This window comes from Anguilla rostrata, chromosome 16, assembly GCF_018555375.3.
Source record: "Anguilla rostrata isolate EN2019 chromosome 16, ASM1855537v3, whole genome shotgun sequence".
Lineage (NCBI taxonomy): Eukaryota > Metazoa > Chordata > Actinopteri > Anguilliformes > Anguillidae > Anguilla > Anguilla rostrata.
This window is the reverse complement of record NC_057948.1, coordinates 18,225,979-18,244,269: the sequence shown is the minus strand read 5'-3', so window position 1 is coordinate 18,244,269 and position 18,291 is coordinate 18,225,979. Positions and strand designations below refer to the sequence as shown.

Sequence of the window (18,291 nt, the reverse complement as noted above, 5' to 3'; positions counted from 1 at the left end):
AGTGCCGTAAGCCCGCCGCGCGCTCCCACGCCGCGCACCCTGCCCCGCCCCGGACGCGCCGGCCGGCACGCTGGTGTGTGACGGCGGCAGATGACGCCGCTCGTCGGATCGCCGGGTCGACCGCCCGCCTCCGACCAGCGCGGCTCAGCGGCGGAAAGGTTGAGTGGCATTCGCAGCGGAATCTGCACAGACACTCAATCTACCCTCACCTTCAACCGAACCGCCAGACCGGAGCGCCGGGGCGCGTGGGGAATGAGAATCAGACGCCAATAAATCCAGGGTGAGAGTAAGAGGCTGCTTCCTCACACTGAGGGGTTTCAGAAGTGAATTTACTTCTGCACCACACTGGGGCAGTTATGTGAATCTTATCATGATTATTGTTCTCCACAATCTAACAAAATTGGAAACCCCAGCTGGCATGATTTCATTACTTATTTACCCTTGAATTGTGTATTACTTCTAGTCTGATAAGCCTCTAATAGAGGCATATGTCAAATGGTGTGCCCCTCTGAAGTGTAATATTTTAAAATAAAGGACACACAGTTACACTGAAACCAAAACAATAACTCCAGTAATCAGCACCAGAGCTCTGATCTTTCTCTCGTGTCACATAACTGAAAATGCTTATTACCCAGCGCACTTACCTGCAGCTTCACCTGCACTTACCTGCAGCTTCACCTTCCTGTGACCACACTGAACTTTGGATTCTTCTGCGCCTGCTATCCGCGCATTCCAGCCAGCAGCTTCCCCGTGTGAGTTTAGGTGCCGTGTGTCACGTACACGCACGTCCTGCCTCTTATCTCATAATCTGAATGAGCTTTACAGTGAAGGAGAGAAAAATCTCTGATTTGTCACACTCGCCTGAGTGACTCCACAGCCATTTTGTGCCGGAACGTTCTGTGCGCATCACCTGAGGTGGAGAAGGAGAGACGCCTGTCTGTGTTGTTTTTCTTTCCTCGCTTCCGTAACAGTGCTTTGTACTGAACCACAGTACATTATGCTTCCGTGTGATTGTACAGGTTGCCAGTAATTAAATTAACTTGAAGTAAATGAAGCCTGGAGCTTGTGGCACATTTCAATAACACCATTCTTTACTTCCCTTTTCCTTCACCCTTTTCTCTCTCTGAGCGAGTGCAATTTGTACTCGTGCTAACATATACTAAAAAAGAAAAAAAATGTATGACATCATGTAGGGAGTAATAATCCTTTTTAAAAAGACGGATATGCTTCTTCCTGTGTTTGGATACAGACGGAATAGGGAGGTATGCGTGCCAAAAGTAAAGAAACATAAGATACACAAGATATTTCCTGGAATTCAAACAGGTGACTGCATATTGCAAAAAAACCCACTCCTAATAAAACAAAAGTCAGGCCTAATTGGGTAGTGATTGCATCTGGTTTTGTTTTGACTTAGATTATGTTGTCAGAATAATAATATTGTGTTTTCTCTTTGGCATCAGCTGTTTCGTGTCCTCAAATTACTCTACTTCTGCAGATAATCCATTTAGCTGCCAGCATTGATGGAACAGGTTTGGTTTCATCCAACCAAAAAGTAAAAATAAGAAGTTTAGGGCCGCCACGGTAAAAGGGGACATTTGCGGTTCAGAGAGGGAAAAAAGCCTCTTTTCCTTTTATTGGAGACCTGGAGCTACCGTTGATCACCCCTCCATTAAAGCTCACTGGACTCTGACCTGGAGTCAATCCTGGCTGAGAGCAGAGATCTAAATGCATTACGACTGCAGGGGAAGATTGGCTTGTTTATTCGCGGGGGTCGGTCAGTGGACGTTCTCACAGCGTTAGGGGAACGTTGCGTGGGGTGGGCGGTGATGACAGAGCAGTGGCCTGCTCAGCACGCCCGGAGCTGGCTATTGAGCTGCCCCCCCCAGCAGCCCTGAGGGTAATAAAGCTCGCAGGCAGCAGCCTCAAACAGAGCCGCGATCAATGAGGAGCGCTCCTGCCGGACTGCTGGCCCAGCTTTATCAACCTGCCCCGTCGGCCAAATCCCAAATCCTCTGGCTCAGCAGCTTCCCAGGAGCAGCCATTTGCCGGGAGAAAAAGGCGCCAGTGAGATCACATCACCTGCGGGTTTCACGCCACCGTTCAGCCAATCAGCACTCACTTACATAACGAGAGATCATCCCACCCCAGGGACAGGTTGTTGTCAGTATTAAATTGGGATTGTTTTGTTTGCGCCCCCCCCAAAAAAAAAACTAGTTTAATTTGTCTTTTGTCTGTTTTTACTTAGCAGATCAATTAACAGCAATCTGTCCGATTCCACAAAGCAATGAAGCAAAGCGCTGCAGTTGGATTTGTCTTTGAATCACAACTTTCTGTGAAATCTGAGGCTTACATTCTGTGGTTGGAGAACGGGTGTCAATCTGCTGTACTGCAGAATGAGCACTTAAGGTATCCTAAGGATATGAATTAACCACGCTTCCACTTAGGCAACCATTTTGGAGTTTGAAGTCACCGAAAGCACAGAAGGAGCTTCTCTTTTTTTTGTTGCCTATTATGGAGGTTGTGCCTTCAGGAGTGACAAAATAAACTGTGTTTTTCTGTCTGGTCTGGCAGCATGAAATCTCCTCACCCACAGACTGTTTTGTCTTGCCGTCGTGAAAGCGGTGAGCGGTGAGTGCTTCTGAAAGCCCTGCTTACATTTCCACAGCTCAGGCCCCTGAGTCCTGCCTTAATGTGATCAGACAGATAACAAACACAACTGACAACCGCTACCGCCTGTGACTCACAGTGTGCTTCTTCCTCTATCTGCCCGGGAAAAGGGGGGAGACCTTGCCTTTGGTCAACGCCCGTTATTCTGATAGCCATGGAGCGTGGGTGAGTGACCCAGGGAGGGGGGGTGAGTGACCCAGGGAGGGCGGGTGTGTGACCCAGGGAGGGCGGGTGTGTGACCCAGGGAGGGGGGGTGTGCGACCCAGGGAGGGGGGGTGTGCGATGTGCCGTGGGTGTAAACCGCTGTATGTGTCGCACATGTAGCGGGGCTCTTCCCTTTCCGAGAGGGGTGCCTGAAGGGTTTGGAAGTGGAACACAGGGAGAGAGGAAGGGAGCTGGGCTGGGAGAATGGCTATGGTAATGCGGGCCGGTCTCGTATCGCTGGTTAATGATCCGGCCTCCCCAGTCCGGGGCAGATGAAAGAGGAGCTGGCCATCCAGGCAGCCCCCGGCCACCATTGTCCACGGCTATAAAAAGAAGCAGATAGCTGCGGGGCCCGGGGGGCGGGGGGGCAGCTCGGTGGAATGACTGCCGACTTGCCTGGAGACATCTGACCCAAGCGCCGGCACAGATTAGGGGGCTTTTGTGTTCTGGGGCTGGGATGCCTGGCAGTCCATTGTGCCTGACAGGCAGATAACATGTCCACACCTTTCATGGTTAATTGGAGTGTGAGTGATGGGGGGGCCTGAAGGTTAGCTTGGAAGAGGAGCCAAGGTGGTTGTATTGGGGGGATGGGGAGTGTTGTAGGTGTCAGAAGTTTTTAGTGGTAGGTGGGGTTCACCTGGTCTCAACTCCCATTCCAGACTGCTACTGTACTGCTGTATGTAACAATGTTTGAAACTACTGGAGCTCATGTCAGCAGAGCACTGTAGGAATGTCAAATGGAATCCTCAAAAACCATTTAGAGCAAGTCTAAAATAGGTCCTTCTTTTAGCATACATTTTTTATTATTATTATTTTTAGTTCAAGCAAAGCTTGGTCCAAGTTTTTGTCAACTTGAAGAACAGTTTCCCCAGCTCAGCGGATGAAAATATCCATTGCAGCTTGTGTATGATTCCAAAAATAAGCATGAAGCTGTGACCAAAGAATGCCCTCAAAGCCCGAGGTTGAGTTTCCCTTCTTAAACAAACAGTTTCGGCGCTAAGTGCCTGTTCACACACACCCATGAAGCTCCTCCCTCTCACACATTCCACTCTCTCCTTCTCACATGCCCACTGTTGTCAGTCACTTGCAAAGCTCAACTTTGATCACTCTCCTCCAATAATATCTCAGGTTCTCTTTCAGTGAGATGGAGGGTAGGTCCCTGTGAATTTGCCCTCCAGCACTTTAGAGATATCAGATTAACTTACATCAGAGGGGCCTTTAAATTTGAGCCTCTTTGTCTTTTTTTTTTGGTAACCAGGAAACCCATTTAGATTAGGTGCTGAGAATCCAAACAATATTTTTTCCCTTGGACTGACATCCAGATGGGCTTTTGGATAAATTATTTCAAGGCAACGCAGAGCGGTAAATGGTTAAAGACCTGTATACGCTGTGCTGTGCGCCTCTATGAGGCTCTGAACAGGGGTTGTGTAATGGAAAAACTGAGGAATGTCGACCACATTTGCCTCAAGTTTCTTCACACACACTCCAGACTCCAAACACTTTTTTTTTACTAGGAACGCAAAAACAGAATCTTCAACGGGGGAAGGGAATTCCAAACAGGCTCTTCATACATTTCATTCTTTCTCCCTCCATAGCAACGGCGAACTGAATGTTGTCGCCTGGGAGATTTGGAGGGCTTTATTTCCTGGCACCTCAAACACTGTACTGTAGGATAACAGAGCAAATGTTTGACCACAAGCTAGAACTCAGGCTACCCTTTCACATCTCAATCATTTCAGCGCTGTTGAACTGGCACGCTGCTACATTCAGTAAACCTCCTTACCAGCAATCATGGAAAAATGCACACATTTTATAGAGGCATCTTCTAAAATTTAGCCTGACGCAGGGTGCTGGGTAGAAATGAAAGAATAAAACACACACGCACGCACACACACATACACACACATTTCAAAAAAGCAATCAGACTTCAGCATGTAATGGCTGAAGGAGCTGGATCCGTGGGACACATCTTGAATTTATTTTGCCAGGCTGTGTCAGAACCCGGGAAAAGCTTTTATCAACAGGTCTATTACTCATGTCATCCACTGGTGAACACAAGGCTCTGTGTGTGTGTGTGTGTTCTTTGTTCTGTGTGTGTGTGTGGTATTTTCTCAACCCAGTGGCTGCTTTTATAAGCCTGTGGCAATTTCCACCTACTAACAAATAAATAAATAAAAATGCAGATTAGGTTTGAGGCTCTGCCAGCTTACAGGAGAGCTTTAGGCCACTGTGTTGTAGCTACAGCCCAGTAGCTAATTAGAGGCAGCAGCAGCGCAGTTTGACTTTCTAGGCTCATAATCTAAGGGTGCTTTGAATCTGACCAGGTTGAAACACGTGAGATAAGTTCACCCAACTTCCGAGGATGCGCTTTACTAACAAATTAATGGTCGGTTACTTCTGACCTTGTATAGGTGGGGCTCTGGGTGAAGGCATAAATTCATATGCGATTTCCTTGACTGGCTTGTGTAGCTGAGTCATGGCAAACATCAAGGTTCAATATTTACAACAAAACATATAAAATGGTGCTCGCTAGCTTGCAACCAGTATCCTGAAAAAATTACTTGGTAGCTACAAAATATTAACAACATGCCAATGAATTGCTTTGCTACTAGCTTGCAAACCCTCCATACGTGGCCAGCTAGTTACCCAACCAGTTAACCATGTACATGTTCTCAGTCATAAAATGGGAGAAACACATTTTCGTAGTAGCCACTGATGCTGCCTTAGACATTTCCACTTATATATCTGTAACAAAGTATACGCATTAGCACAGGCTTGACATTTCAGCCTTTTCTCATGTCCTCCCGTGTTGCTTTTTCCATGTTTCTCATACATCGTGTGGGCCTGCTTCAACAATAGTTTTTAAACAAAGGCATAACAAGGCCTTTCAGGGAAGAGAAGTGAGCACTCCTGCTATCCACGCTCTTATGTTCTGGTCTTGTCCCAAGCTGAAAGACTATTGGTCGACTATATTCAAACACTTATTCAGGCTCAGGGCATAGACTTACAACCCAGTGCTCTTATCGCTATGTTTGGTGTTCCAGATGGTGATTAGCCAATGAGAAACAGGCAAAAGGACATCATGGCCTTTACTTGTTGCTAGACTGTAAATCACCTAATGCACCAGGGGTGTCACTCTGGATTCGATGCTTTTTCAAATACTAGAAAAGATAAAGACTAAGAGGTTCATCAAGTAAATTCTAAGCTACCTATAAGCAGTGTTTTGGGGAGAGCAGAAAAGAGAAAAATGAATCCTCATGTTCCATGATATACCGTTTTATTCAGCTTCTGAATAAAACATATTTTAAAAAGAAGAGATGTGCGGGCACTGTTGAAGCAATCTTCTGAAATCTCCAAATTAATTAATAGACAGATACTAGAAATGAGGAGATCAATAACTTTACATGGCCAAATCAGGAAGTACAAGTCAGCTGGAGGGGAGAATGGAGAGATCCTACTGCCAAACCCTCAGATTGTGTAAAATTAAATTTCCAGCATTCTAACTACCCTTTCCTGACAGACCGGAGACTGAGACTACAGCAGCAAACAGCCCCGCTGAGCCCTGTCGCCCAGTCAGGCTGTCTACCATCAGCCAGGCTCTCCCCCCCTCTCTGCCTCCACACACTGCCTTTCTAATCACTGGACCTTGAGATGTGAAAAGGTCACAGTGTGTACTCTGATGGGCTTTTTCCTCCCTCCCTCCATCCCTCTCATCTTTATAACCCCTCCCAACCCCCCACTCTAGCACAAGGGAAGGGGGCAGTCAGGCGATGCTGGTTCAAGCAGCCCTCTGCTTCCCACAGTGGCTGCCTGAGAGCTCTGCTGGGGGGGGACAATGGCGGCGCAGTGCTGGGGCTTGCGCCCTGCGACACTGTGCGTGGCCCTTCCATCGGGATTCATGGCTCTCATGGGAACCTTTCCAAAAAATCTGCCCTGGCTCTTTTCAGTGGAAGCTTCCTGTTTCAAAATTTCAAGGGCTTTCAAAAGCCCTCTCTGTGTCACATGACAGTAATTGAGTAAACGGCAAAACTGCCTCCAACATACACTCCTGCAAGGGCTTTAATGGACTAAGTGTGTTTGCATCCTGCACATTTATATTCTCTCTGGCAAGGCGTGCTCAAGTTACACAGATTTGTGGCTCATTTGTTATCCGTGATGTTAACATCATTAAGAGAATGTCCTATGATATGATAATGATCTAAATTACAGTGACTGACAAAAGTAATGACTTGAGAGAATTTAACAAGAATGGCGTCTACATGGAGGGAGGGAGGGAGGGAAGGGGGGAGGCGACTGGTTTGCTCATTAAATCTTCCCGTAAGATGTTCTGAATTTGCTTTGTTTTTAACTGGTCTGCAGTGCCATTGCTTGGCTTTTTCTAGTGCAATGAGTTCTTGTCTCTTGTTCAACATTTCAATTATCTCAATTCACTGGGCATGTTTGTTTTCTTACACCGTTCTGGCAGAATCTCCCTTACTCCACTCTCAAACTTCAGTGCAAAGTTTTTTTTTGACAGTTTTGAAAATAAAAACTGGGCTCAGAAGAAAACGCTGTGTCCTCTTCAGGCTGAATGGGTTCTCAGATTTAATGAGCTGGCAGGGACAGAATGTGGAATTTCGCTTCGACCGAGGAAGGGAGCGGGCACAAGAGCTATTTAGTTCCTCTTCTCTCTTCATTATTTGAGCCACAAAGAAGCCTGTCAAAAGCAGGCCGCTCAGATTTGTGGCAGGCTGGCCCCAGTGTGATTGAGTGGCCTCTTTTGGACAGAAGCATCTCTCCAGCAAAAGGAATAAACAAGGGAGCCAAATGAGCATAATGACTCCCGATGGAGGCCCATTCCTTCAAAAGATACAATACTGCAGCCCCTGCTGCCTCAGCCGGAGCCCCCACTGCATCCATAATGCAGCTCTATATTTGCTTTAAAAAAAAAAACAGCACAAAACAAAATCAGATTTCATTATTTAGAACAGCAAGACCCAAACTGACCCGTCTAGTTCTGCGCAGCTGCTGTGCTCAATGTGTTTTTGAATGCTTTCTGATGGGTAGTGATGCAGTTTCACAATACTTCTGCGGTCGAGGTGTTCCCCTGACGGCAGATGTGCCTGTCTGGTCACATGCACGCAAGCAAGTGTGGGATTGTTCTCAGCCCTCACTGCAAGAGATAACGTATCAATTTGTTCATGTAAAGATTATAAACCGTTAATGAAAAGGCAACAGTTGATTTTATTTATCAGATTCATATTATGGGAAATTCAAGCATGCAGAACTCTATCATACAAAGATAAAGAAAGTCGTTTTGCTGTATTCTGTTGACGATCTCTCTCCTTGTAGCCTAAAACTGTCCTGCTTGTTGTGATTTCAGGAGCCCTTCCAGCCATTTGAAACCAGCCTGAGAGAGAGAGAAAAGCTTTTGTTTTCCATGGACACAAAGGGACTTTCCTAGGAACACGTTCAACAATTTGCTGAAGTTCGACCTTCCTGAATTATTGATGACAGCTGATGTGTGAAGCTACAGCAATCAGTGTTGCCTTCACACAACAAAAAAAGAACTTGCCACACCATGCTACATCTCATTTAGACGTAGTGCCGCCATCTTTCTTTGCTAAATAAACCCTCCAGGCCGTATAGGTTGCCCTAGTTCTTCAGCCGCAGTTTTGGGGGATAGAGGTGCATTGTGGCCGTTTAAATGTGAATGCAGAGAATTAGTACGACCTCTGTGCTCCACAATGACAATCAACACTCGGGTGGGAAGACGTCCGCAGGCCTCCCTGTGCTCCGCCCACAGTCGCCTCCCAGGTGTGTTCCCCTCCCCCCCCACCTGCTGTGACTCTCTGAATGGAGAGGAATGCAAATGTGTACACCTAATGCCTCACGCACCAAGGGGCCGTTTCAGCTGGGGCCTGTCTGTTTCAAAGAGCCCCGTCCACTGTAGTCAATGGTTTCTTCCACATTACTGCCACTGTCACTGTAGAACAATGGACCTGCTGTGCCATCAGCCGGCTTTGCCTTGCTTTCTCTCATGTCACCCGGTGAGTTCAGCCCTGCTTGATCACATATACATTGAGACCTCGTGGATCAAACCTCCAGGCCTGCCACTCAAAGTCTCAGTCACACAATGAGTGCATCACTTGTGACTGACATTAAATATTTATCGCAGATGGACTTTTGCATGGGAGATATGATGTATGTCACAACATATTACGTCAACCTGAGCAATTTTCTCAGTCTTTATGGGTCTGCGTTTGCCAGAGGATTACAAGTCTTCAGAACAGTAGGCTTCATTTTTATAATTGTTTCATGCTTCCTCTCATTTTGAATAGACAACCAAGGCACTCATAATTAAGCATCTACTGTTAATTTTTTACATGTTGTCCAGTCTTTTCCAAAGCTTTGGACTACAGTTTGAATATGCACATTTCTGCTCGTTCCCTAATATTGGGGCTTTCATCACCCAAATGTTTCCCATCAATCCAGTTGTCATTTTCCTCAGAACCGATGTTGAGTAAAAGCAAGCACCTTGTGAAGAAGATGCTCAATGGCAGCACTCTTGTGTGTTTGCCTCCCACAGAAGGCTGAGTGGTACATGGCAGCCATCAGGCATGCCAGTTTTCATGATTCAACACAGATGATTTTGGCAGGCTGGGAGCTGGGGCATGACAGCTTGATGTGACGTGCTTGGGTTGTGGAAAAAGACTCTCTCATCCAGGCCACCCAGGAGGAATGAACTCACTTAGTGAAAAGGCTCACCCCCTTCTAACAAGAGTAAACATGAGGATGTTTTTGCTGTACATCAAAATACCCGGCATATATTACAAGTACGTGCTCTTGCTCTTCACATATGCATACATTATAGGACATTTTGTAAAATTATATTGAACAGGTCAGATATATTTAACCAATGTTTTGTAATGCAGGACATAAATCTACCTTCACAAAATAGATCATAATCAATTCCTTATATTTGGATTTCATGTATTTTATTTTTATCTTGCATATAATTTGTTTAGATATAGTGCAATAAATAAAAGGAAGAACAATACACCAGTGAAATAATCCAGGTGAAACATTGCTTATTTTTGTGTGCTGATGTTTGTTGTATTGTATGCTGAAAACAAATGGAAAGAATTATTTGTTTATCTTAAGCACCTGAAGAAACGTTATATTAGTATCCTGGATTGTGTGGTACCTTGAACTGCTTAAATACGCAATTTGACAAATATTATTTTTTATGCGGGTTAAGCTTTGCAAACAATCAAGAGCTGGAGTTCAGTCTCCCACCGCAGCGGTGTTGAGCCTGGTATGTGTGTTAAGTCGGCTCTGGTAGGAGCGTGTGTGAGTGTGCGTGCTTGCATGGCGAGGGATGAATGACCCCACCCCCACCCCTGTAACCGTCATGCTACACGCAGCTGAGAGAAAGCCTGCTGCTGGGGGCTTGAGAATGGCGAACCGCAGGGGCAGTTTCTGACTCATCCATCCAGTGAGGTCGTAAACGTCAGCGATGTGGTCAGCGCTCCTCGGCCTGGGTCTGTTTTCGCTCCCGCTGCGTTAAAAGAGCCTTTTGTTGAGTGCCAGGGTAAGAGGGTAAAAGGCCTCCTCCAACAGCATTTACCTCCCCCTTCCCCCTCCTCCATCACACACTACAGAGAAAGGCCTTGTCCTTTCTCTAACACTGAGCAGGCCTGGTTTTCTCTACAATGCCTGCGGTCAAAATGTCAGCCAAGCTGTGCAGTGGGAAATGTCTCATGCGCAGAGATTAGACCTACGGAAAAACCGAAAAGGCATTTTCATTTCCTATCGCAGTCCTCAGGGATGTGGACCTTAAGTGCTGGTTTGTTAAGAAAATATATCCCCCCTTCCCCCACCAAAAAAGAATGACCACCAGTCATTTTTTAATTGAAAATTTTTGTAGCATTAATCTGCTGTTGTCCCTAACCATACCTAAAACATGAATAAATATAACTGGTAAAGCAAAGTTTGATTGTTTGAAATAGTATAATTTCTTTATAGAAGAACATTATTCATTTCCGTCTCTGATTTTTCTATCACAATTGTTCCAGATTGACACAAACAGAGGACAGGCCAGACTGTCATCTGTATTCAGATCTCTGCCGCATATGCTGTACACATCATTTACTCATTATGTCCCTGGATTCCACCAACGTTTCCCCATTCCATACGCCTGAGAAAAGCGTGAAGCACATTGCAGGGATGCTTATCGGAGTCGGAGCTGGTTCTGCAGCCGGTCGCCAGTCGGCCTATGTGTGTTCATGCATGTGCTCACCACCGTGGCTCACAGGTCATCCATTCTGGTTAGCCATGAGGTTTGTTGCGGTGTTCAGGGGGGAAGTGAAGCGTATGAACTTTTGAACGTCTGGTTCCCCAAGGCAGGGAGTTTTACTGTGAAGATCTGACAGGCTCGCTATATGTGAAGAATGCAGTGGCACAGCTGGAGAGAGGATCGCACAAGTTCCCAGGGAAACTGGGACGAGGAGTGCCATTCCACGGCATTCAGAGGTAGAGCCCTCTCCCTCTCTCACCTTAAATTAACACACTGTGTCTTCTGTTCTCACGTTCTTTCAGTCTGTGGAAAGATAGCACTGCGCCACCTGATTTCCATCTCATGCAAACGTGGTGTGTGTAAAGGGTTTTATTACTGTGCACTGAGTATGGCCTTGAATCAGGTTCAAAGGCCAACATAAATACCATTTAAACCTCCTTCTCTTATTTCTTATGTTCCATGGGAGGCTTAATTACCACCATCAACCATTGAGGAGACTAGCCGATTTGACCTGTTGTCATCCACGGTAAACTGTAGTGTCTAATGATTACATTTGTCTGTACTTTAAGTAGGCCTGTGTTTGACAGGAGATTAAGTACACAGGTACAGTGCAAATCCAGACAAAATGTCACAGTACAAACCATTTTCCACCTGTGCTGACGTACCTGGACACTTCCAGTCTCCTGCCCGTGCTGGCGGAAGCTGCCGGTGAACAGAGAGCAGTGTGCTGTGTGTGCGTTTGTGCCGCGGAGCTGTGACTGCGCCCAGCTGGCGGGGGAGACGGGCCCGTGGAGCCGCTGCTCTTCATCACGCGAGGGAGCCCGCCTGTCATCCGCCAGGGTGCGAGCGGCGGGGCGGGCGGCCGGCTTCTCTAAACACGGCACAGGAAGAGCCCGCGCCGCGGGTCCCGCAGGCAGCGGGGGCAGGTCACGGCTGTTTACGCAAGACTTTCCCGTTGACTTTTCCGGCGAAGGAGAGCGGATGCCCGGCCTGCGCTGGCGGGCCCCTCTCCCCGTATGTTCCTCTTCCTTGCTGAGAATAATAAGGTCAAATGAATAAATCAATGAAGTGACTTTGCCTGCTTTTCCTCCCAAGGGCTGAGAGGGACCAAATGGACCTGTGAGTGGCCGGGACTTCTGAAGCGCTGGGCCAAGGAGTGAATCCTGCGTCTAATCGCTTAAGTGGACTTCCCTGCTGGTTTCTGAGGACATTTATTACGGGGGATTACTCAAAGTATGATGTATGTGGACCGGCATGGCTTACTTTACAGTTACCAACGCACTTAGCTGCTCACAGCATAGCCTAAATGTAAAATACTGGTGATTTGTTATGGTCCTGTCGGGCCTTGTGAGGTGAATGTTTGTAGTGGGGGGCGGGGGGGCAGGGGGTGTGGTGGGGGGTGCATGCTGTATTTATGCTAGATGAGAGCAATATACAGTCATATCAGGAACATGAGTCAATATGCGAGTTGTGTCAGATGTCGCTCTCATTTGCAACAGAAACGCTCTCCTGTGTGCACTAGATATGTGTGACAGAGCTTATTTCCTTTGCACCTGCACGCATGCCATTTCTCATTTAAAATCACATGCTTTCCCTGTGATTCATCCCTGCCTGTTTTTCGCTCAAATCAGGCTGCCTGCTGTTGCACTGAGACCAGCATCTGCCCTATATGGCTTGCTGGGTTTCCCTATGAAACATGCTCGCTTGGCTCCACAGTGCTTTACGGATTGCTAAAATGGCCGGGTGCAAGCAGTAATTTGCTTTCCCTTCATCTGTGCTCATTAATCTTTCCTCTTTTTTTAACTGCAAAGCAGTTTATTAGAATTACCTATTAATTAACAGAGCAAGCATCACAGTAGACATAAAGGGGAGATAAAAACACAACTGGGACATTTTCTCTGGTTTTTCTGAAAAAGACAGGTAACAATAAAAAATATATGTAATCACAGAAAAGCACAGGTGATTATAGCACAGGCTGCTCCTTTAATTAGTCTTCTAGTGATTTATTTTATTCCATTTCGCCCACGAGGCGCAATGTCACATTCACGCTTCGCAGACATTACGGATATGAATCAAGCTCAAATCTCTGTCACCCACGATGGCTGATTTATGGTTGTAAGTAAGGAAAATGCGTGTTTCTGACATAGCTTGTTAATTTGGGTTACGCCCGGCGTGCTTGACAGACGGCACAGTTTGACGCCTCTGACTTAAAGAGCGAATCTGCAGCGATCTCCTTTTCCTCGCTGCGCTGTCTGCTATTTAGGAGTGAAAAAGCGAGCCCCAGCCCCGCTCCCTTGCCTCAAAATGGCAGCTGCTCCTGCGCGGATGAATGTGCTAGCCAGCATGAGGCAGTGTGAAGACTGAGTGCTGTGGCTGACTGCCGCGCTCTCAGTGTGAAAATGATCCCATTAATTCAGTTTTCCCTGGCCTCCCTGTGCCTGTTGTCTCTGTGTGTTACTGAGATGATTCCTCCTGTCATGTCAAAGGCAACATTACCATATCCTCGTTGCCTGGGCAACCAGCTCAGGGAAAAAATCCCTTAAAGCCACCCCGCTTGAAGCAGGTAAACATGAGAGGTTATCTCTGCTGCTGTATGACAAATAGCATGGCATGTCAGCTTGCTGAAAGGACCATCTCTCGCCTTCTCGCTATTCAGCTGTTTGTTGTTGGGGTTATTTTTTATAATAACGGTGCAGTACTGGACCTGTTTTCCAGTTTTTCATTTACAGCCTGGTTCATTGTAGACACAATGGAGCTTGGTCATTTCATTAGTAAGTGTTTTTTTTTTTGTCTTAAAAAAAGAAAATAGCCGATTTGTACTCTCTTCACCTAATGTTTTAGTGAAGGAGATAGAAGTCCAAATGCTATCCACCTACCATACCCTACTCTACCCACCCCTCCCTTGTCAATCACATTTTTTCCCACCTAATGGAGCCAGCCTAATTGTCTTGTTACATGTAATCGGAACCACCAGGCCTGCCCTGAAACCAGGCAATCACAGGAAATCCAACCTCACACACTCCAGTGTGGTTCAAAAGGATAGAAATAGGCCCCCCAGAGCTGAATAATGCTCAAAACAACACCCACAGTGAAGCCCTGTGAATGAGCAGAGCCATGTCTCTCTGCACATGCATGAGCAATGCACCCGCATGTTTTCCTCACTGTAGATTTTGAAGGAAAACACACACATACACACACTATAGTTTGGGAATATTATAGTTGTATATATAGTATATATATAGTAAATAATGTATTCCTGTTCTTCAATGTTCTCTTGATGACCTGCCTATTGTTGAGAAGATGTTATACAATACAACACTTCACAGTCTCCAGAGAGGAAATTCGACTGACAAACATTACCAAAGTACAGCACAGTGGTGTGACGCATTGTAACACCAAGCTAACTTAACGCGTACTTCAGTAAGAGTATTGAATAGAAAGTAATTATTTTATAGTTTAAAGCAGTAGAGAACAGATGTGTGAAGTGAAAGGTGAAAATGATAAATAGTTGGTATTAATTGCTCCCACACAATTTTCTCTTTTTCTCACTCCCTCGATACAAAATTATCATTAGTAGAAAATGAGGCTTTTAATTTAGACCCTGTTCATTTAATCAGCTATCTTAGGTAGTTTAGGTAGGAAATTGCACTTATGATGAATGATTTCATAGCCCTGTCACTTTTATTTTTTGATCTTAGAAAATGGTAGCCAGAAGTGATCTCTTGCTTGATAACAAATAGGTGATTTGAATAAATATGTGGCTAAGATTAAGAAGGGGAAAATTTAGCATATGTAAAGAGCAGGATATTTGGCTTGGATAAAACCTTTTTAGTGAAGGGCTGGCATGTAGTTGAAAACTAGTTTTAAATGTTTTGATATTATCATTTTCAGGATGCTGAAAGAATATTCTCACTGTGCATTCTTACTCTGTAGCTTTGGTTTGAATGTGATGGATTAGGCATGGGTTGCATCTACCTGGGGAATTCGCCAGACTACCCCCCACCCACCAACATACACACAAACACACAAAGCGCTGCTCCACTTTTAGCAGCATGGAGACCCATAAGGACACATGAGTTGCCCTCAGTGCCCAGCCTGTAAATATCTGATTGACCTTATTTGTGACTCCACTGTGCATACCACAGCCATGGAGACACAGCATGTAATGATGTTGGGATGTAAAAATCACAGAATCCACCATGCATTTCCCCCACATGAATGAGCGTGTCTTCAGCACCCTCCTATACAAATGAATCACCGTTTTCCTTTTGCTCTGCTCATTGTTTTGTTCTTAAATGTACTTAGTATTATATTGATATATGTCAAATAATGCAATAATAATATATTAAAATGGCTTACACAAGCTGTGTGTAATTCAAGAATATTGCTTTAAAAACATACCAGATGTCTGGATAAGATTTTTTATAATGTATGTACTTACAGTTGGCAGTGTAAAAAAAGAAACTGCTTAAAAGACAAATAAAGTATGACAACATGAATGGAGGTGCTATGTTACCGACCTTCATCCAGTGCAATCAACATTTCTGAAGCAAGTTATTTTCAGACTGTTTGAAACCTTTGAAACGATGAAACCTTCGTTTCTAGAACACAGCACCTCATGCACTTCACTCCTACTTTGGATGCAATGCATCCATTACTATAATTTCTTGAATGTTCAATAATCCTAAAGGTACCATTATCACTGTTACTAGCACCTATTCAAGATTGTAATCTTTCTTTATGGATATACCCGGCTGGATAGCACACTGAAAGAAAACTCACTATGAAATTAAAGCAATTTTAAGCAACGGAAAGAAGATTCCTCTATTGCCTAGTTGTTACACACCCTGTGGTATTTTTTCCAAAGCTCTATGGGAACACAACTTTCAAAATTTGATTAACTATTTTTCAATTGGTAACATGCGTTAATAATGAACAAAGAATTTTCTGAAAGAACAATCAAGGAAGCATCAAACAAAAATACAGACGACCACCAACAGAAGCTAACTGGTGCATATAGAATTCACAAGCCAGACATTTCTGTTGCCAAGTGTGCAATTATTTCCCCTAGTAAATATTCAGGTGTAAGAACAAGTCTGTGCAACAAAATTAATTCACACACTTTGGATCATGTATTCCAATCAGAAAAGTGTAAGCATAAATTCAGTGAGCACCTTCACAATATATCCCTTGTTATATACCTAAGCACACCACAAGGTGATTGACAGGCGAAAACCACCCCCGTGCAGTATTTTGCACAAATTGTTCTGGCACCTATCTTCAGTCATCTGTCATGCCTCCATTACATTCCCCTCCATCCGTCTGCTGAAAATAAAACAGAATAATTTCCATTGCCTCGTTTACCCCTGTCCTTTCTCCTCCTGTACGCAGAGGTCTTTGTGCAATCCTCTCTCTGTCCCTACAGACAAAAGTATCTCTACAGCTAAATTAATGTGTGAATGCTTCATCTCAAACTGAGTTGCCATACGGCTTGGTAAAACCTGTACCTAATCTCTAAAACAGAGGAAATCAGTTCACTTGACAGTTAGTACTTCATGGTGTAGCTAGCCATTTTGTGCAGTTGTGTTACTTAATGTGTGAGACTGTCCATATGGCTTATTAAAGGCAATACTATATTTATATATATATTTTAAATTAAACTGCAAAATACCTTGATCCAGTTGCACACTATACCATACGTATGCGACCATTTGAAAAGATAAATTTGTCTTCTTCCAGGAAATAGACATTGTTAGGAGCAAAAATCAAAAATGGTATGAATGATTGATTTCACTTTCATGTGTTTTTAAATTAATTAGCATGTAGCTTCAGTTCAGCCTCAATAAACAATACCAAAGGTAGCTATTACTAATTTCTTGTCTTCCAAAGTTAAATAAAGGAAAAGGTATTTGGCACTTTACTGATATAGAAATATTCATTGACATCTGCTGAGTGCTTGTAATGTCAAGATTGTAGTATATTTATACCTTTAGAATTTATGGAGATTGGATGACTAAATATATGTGCCGTATTTACTTAAAATCCAAACACTTTATTTTAGCTATTCAATGAATGCACTGTGATTAAAATGAACACTTAAAGGCGTAAACTTAAAGGTGTGCAATCAATTGTCAAGGACCCAAGAGTGATAATTGGTCGACACTGTAATAAGGGTGATGTGTAATCCTTGGTGAAAATTTTAGTCTTAATTAAATTCAGAAATATTTACTATAATTTAAGACTTTAAGATTAACAGATTATTTTGAATGGAATTTTGCACCGTTTAGTTTACGTTGTTGAAATTCAAAACACTATCAGTGCAACTGTAAAATGTAGCAACGACAACGACCATAATAACATCGCTGGATTTGCAAAAAAAAAACAAAAACCTTTGCTTCGACTCTAGTTAAATCATAGCCGTGAGTCATTTAATCACAAACTAAGGTTAACCAGGCATATTTACGCTTTGAAAAGCCCCATTGAGACAGTGCTAAAAATAACTATCGCATATAGGAGGCTACATTAACATTATATGATGCATTTGGTAGAGATTACATATTCATTGTAGCTACTATATATGAGTGGCAACCACTCCAAGTCAAATAGGCCAAACTAGTTCCCGGTGTTATAGAATATTTGATTTAACGGTTACAGTGGAACATTGTAATATTTTCTTTTGCGTTCCACTAACTTTTTTAAAATTTGCGAAAAGATCTATCTTCAACGAAATTCAAGAAATCGTGGTAAGTCTTTATGATTCTCTCTTCAAATGTGCCTTAATAGTTGTATGATACATTAGTGACCGGTTTGGGTTCAGACTATTTAAATATGCAAACGTGATGGCTACGATCCATCTAGCTTTACTTTATGACATTAACCACATGATGTCTAGCTATAGTCGTTAAACAATCACGTGCCAAAATGCTATGTTAGTTATATATAGTAAGCAAGCAATTAAAAATATTTTTTTTTTATATTAAGTTAACGGTTAAGCTACAGAGTAGGCTACAAGAAGGATTTTGATCATTTTACATTATCATCATCATCATCACAGTTGAAACCGGAAATGTGGCATATACATTAGCCTAATGTATGCTTACATTTAAATGTAACTTTTTTATTTGCTGTGTTTATTATAAAAT

The 18,291-nt window shown here is 44.0% G+C and overlaps 1 long non-coding RNA gene across 1 annotated transcript in view; it reads left to right on the top strand.

The window, feature by feature from the left end:
• Window positions 1-10,771, top strand: part of LOC135242302 (uncharacterized) — a 62,626-nt gene extending 51,855 nt beyond the window's left edge. The window contains exon 3 of the long non-coding RNA XR_010326302.1: window positions 8,234-10,771. This is a non-coding gene — a long non-coding RNA (uncharacterized LOC135242302). The remainder of the gene's footprint in view (window positions 1-8,233) is intronic.
• The last annotated feature ends 7,520 nt before the right edge of the window (window positions 10,772-18,291 follow it).